Raw genomic sequence first — 4,535 nt, 5'->3', positions numbered from 1 at the left:
TTTGCGCTCAAACCACTCATTTTCACATGCAAATATCATTGTACATTACCATTTAGGCCCTTTAAATGTGATTTTTCTATTTAAAGTCCAGTGGTGAGGCTTTAGAGATCCCAGCCTGTGGTCTCTGGATTAAGATTTCATTTCTAATTATCATTTCCTTTTGGTGCTAATGTGTTTGTTCCTTATTAGTGCCGCTCACTGGCCTGGATGTAAACCAGATTAAAAGAAATTCCTTTGATTTTCCTGTTTTCAAAGATACAAAAGAATTTCTCACTTTGAGGATCCCCACAGAGTCCTGGGTGAAGAATGTATCACCTCAGGATGTTGATACCCTTCATTATAACTTTCGTTCTTAGAAATTCCTCAATCTCAAAAGACCTGGTTACTGTTACTCCTTTCTGTGGGGGAATGTGCGTCTGATACTGTTAATTGCACTCAATTCCTGAAATAATATAATGCATACTGAAGTTCATTTTAGGAATCTTGGAAATAAGTGAATACAGTTATAGACCTAGCTACTGCTTAAAATTGGATATTTGAATACATTTGTTGAAGTCTCTGCAGAAACATAAAATAACCAAAGTATAGGATCACCAAATAATAGGAATAATTTTTAAAAAACTTTATCAGGCTTTCCCTGCTGGGCATAATTAACATTTAAAATAATAGATGAAAAACAATAATAAATCATTTAAACCAATTCAAAAGTAATAAAAATGAAATTACTAAATTCTTTTAACTTGTCAAAGAGTTGTTCCTATTCTGCAAATCTTCAGATTAAAAATTGAATATAAGTTAACAGTAAAGCATGTGTAAAAGGACCTCATCATCTGCATCTTTCCAATACAAGACAAATGATGATGTTTTTCTTTATCCAGATAATTTTGCACGTTAGAAAGAAGTAGGTGTGTAAAGGCATTTCTGGCCCCTAAGATAACTCTGCTACCTCCACAATACAAAAAACATTTTATTTGGATTCTCCTTTTATTTGCATCATATGTAAGAAATTTCTTAAAAAGCAGCTTCAACTAATGTAAAACACACACAAAAAAGTGCTCTTTACGATTAATTTTTCAATTTTCTTAATTCTTGTACATTTTAATGATTAACAAAACTTGGTCATACATGCTAACATAATTGTCATCACAAATATGTGTAATCATATCTAATACCTGCCAAATTATCCTAGCAACTATACCACTGAAAATTCAGTAGATTTTTTTCAAGGGATAAAGTGAGGAGCAGAGGTTGTTAAGTTTACAGGATAAGATCTATACTGTATTGCCAAAAAAGAAGAAAAAAATGTTATTAGAGTTGCTATGTATGAATTTATATTTGATGCTTATGTTTCAGTACCTGTACAGTAGGTGTAGATGGAATTTTTCTTTCTAAATATTAGTCACAGGAAAAAAATTAGAGAACTACATAATGAAAGGAAAAGCAGTGGTAAATATGACCACCTATTTATGAACAGGATAAAGAAAAACTGTGATAAATGGAGTTCAAGAATTCCAATCAACTGCAAAAAAAGTTAGTTGATTACAGGTACCGTATACAAAAAGTCCTCATAATTAAAAAAAGCCCAAAGCACCAACTGGAAAGGACAAAGCCTGTGAGCAAACATTCACCAATAGGACAACAAGCTTAAAAAAATATGTCTAACCTAAAGAAACACAATCTGGAATCAAGATTGCCAGGAGAAATATCAGTAACCTCAGATATGCAGATGACACCTCCCTTATGGCAGAAAGTGAAGAGGAACTAAAAAGCCTCTTGATGAAAGTGAAAGTGGAGAGCGAAAAAGTTGGCTTAAAGCTCAACATTCAGAAAACGAAATCATGGCATCCAGTCCCATCACTTCATGGGAAATAGGTGGGGAAACAGTTGAAACAGTGTCAGACTTTATTTTTGGGGGCTCCAAAATCACTGCAGATGGTGACTGCAGCTATGAAATTAAAAGACGCTTACTCCTTGGAAGGAAAGTTATGACCAACCTAGATAGCATATTCAAAAGCAGAGACATTACTTTGCCAACAAAGGTTCGTCTAGTCAAGGCTATGGTTTTTCCAGTGGTCATGTATGGATATGAGAGTTGGACTGTGAAGAAGGCTGAGTGCCGAAGAACTGATGCTTTTGAAGTGTGGTGTTGGAGAAGACTCTTGAGAGTCCCTTGGACTGCAAGGAGATCCAACCAGTCCATTCTGAAGGAGATCAGCCCTGGGATTTCTTTGGAAGGAATGATGCTAAAGCTGAAACTCCAGTACTTTGGCCACCTCATGCGAAGAGTTGACTCATTGGAAAAGACCCTGATGCTGGGAGGGATTGGGGGCAGGAGGAGAAGGGGATGACAGAAGATGAGATGACTGGATGGCATCACCGACTCGATGGATGTGAGTCTCAGTGAACTCCGGGAGTTGGTGATGGACAGGGAGGCCTGGCATGCTGCGATTCATGGGGTCGCAAAGAGTCAGACATGACTGAGCAACTGAACTGAACTGACTGAATGACAAATCAAGAAGTAAGTACATGTTAATCCAATGTATTTTGAAATGTATTTTGACTGTCAGATTGGCAAAGATAAAAAATGAGAGGAAATATTTATCATTGGCAAGCATTCGCTGAAACACGCACTCTCATATTCTTTAAGCAGGAATGTAAATCTGTGCTGCAACTGTATAGGACAATTTGGCAGTACTAAAATTCAAAATACACATAATCTGACCCAGAAATTCAACTTCTAGGATTTAATCCTAAGGAAATATCAAAGGAACATGAAAATTGAAAACAATGCAAATGTCCCCAAAGAGCAGAATTACCCATTAAAGGTAATTCCGCAGCCATTAAGTCAAAGTACTTGTATTATTTTACCTAAAATGTTCAGCAAAAATTTAAACTACAGAAAAATATACATCTACATGTGCTGGTTTAAACAACAGACATGTGAAAGCACTGGAAGACTCATATTAAGGAAGTTATCTTTAGTTTTCTTCATCTTGTATTTTCCATTAATGTATTTCCTTAGTGTTTCAAGTTTTTATAAGCATGTATTATGCTGTAATTTCCCTGGTGGCTCAGATGGTAAAGAGTCTGCCTGCAATGCAGGCGACCTGGGTTCGATCCCTGGGTCAGGAAGGTCCCCTGGAAAAGGAAATGGCAACCCACTCCAGTATTCTTGCCTGGAAAATCCCATGGACAGAGGAGCCTGGTGGGCTATATATAGTCCATGGGGTCACAAAGAGTTGGACACGACTGAGCAACAAACACACAACACATGCTGTAACCGGAAAAATACAATAAAATTCAATATGTACAGTTAAAACAAAATATGTAAATAATAATTTAGTAACTAAACAAAGTGACTCCTACAGGAGTCTACTGTGATGGACTTGTCAGTTACCAACCGTGGACTGCCTGTATTTTCGTGTTTCTGTTCCAAATGGAAAGGAAAGAACCTAGAAACCATTAAAATGGGGAGACTGGGAAAGAAGCCAGTTCCCTAACGACTGCGTTATTGACCAACCAATGCAGTGAGCTGATGTGGGAAAAGATTTGCTTTTACAGCCTAAGGAAGATTAAAGTTCCATACTCTTCATGCAAAAGAGCAGCGTCAACATGTGGGCTTTGACTTGATTTGCTGGCCCCAGCAGATCTCAGATGGACATATGGAATGAAGATGGAGATCTCCAAAATCTGTGTTTTGTTGGAATGGAATTTTCGGATCATCTGGCATTTCATTTAGGGAGAATTTTTCCTCATTTAAGTATTACTTTGTTTTAACAAAGTAAAGCTGTTCATGTTACTTCCCTACTTACAAATCTATTACCAGTAACCATTGTTCAAAGGATAATGCCCAAACAAGATCTTCCTTATCAAGGCAAACAGGAGCTTAACACTGTGGTCCCAACCTACCTTAACTGGCCTTATCTAGCATCTCAGTTCATCCAATTCCACACCCAACCTACACACACACACACACACACACACACACACACACACAGAAACAATTTAGTGAAAAGTTTGATAAGGACACAGTAGAAACAGTGTGGACTTCATATTCTCTGTGGAGCATTCCCTGAGTTTGTGTGGTATTTATCCCACTTTATTTTATTTATTTAAGTGTTTATTCTATGCCCTAAATAGTAAATAACTTATTATTCTCTGCCCTAAATAGTAAATAACTTATTCAAGTAAAGTGTAAGGAAAATGGAATCCAATACCAGCTTTAAAGATTCACAAACCAACCATTTCACAGGAAGCATTGATGAAATTCAAATGGAACAAGAAACCAAAAATAAATGTATCACGATAAAATTATATCCGGAGCAAAATATGACTGAGTATTTATCCTAGGCAACTCTACAGAGCTCCACCCTAAGCTGGCGGTGGTGGGGGACAGCCCACACTTGCCACACTTCTCTTCCCTAAGACAGCATGGACAGGGGAGTTCGCTTTGTCCAGGTGACCATGTAATGAAAAGGAAACCCTCTACCTGGGTAAAGCCAAGCATAGAGCCGACAGACCTGTTGGAAAGAAGA

Source organism: Bos grunniens, chromosome 6 (assembly GCF_055505025.1).
Source record: "Bos grunniens cultivar Pamir isolate PY7600 chromosome 6, Bosgru_T2T1.0, whole genome shotgun sequence".
NCBI classification, from domain to species: domain Eukaryota; kingdom Metazoa; phylum Chordata; class Mammalia; order Artiodactyla; family Bovidae; genus Bos; species Bos grunniens.
This window is presented reverse-complemented; position numbering follows the sequence as displayed.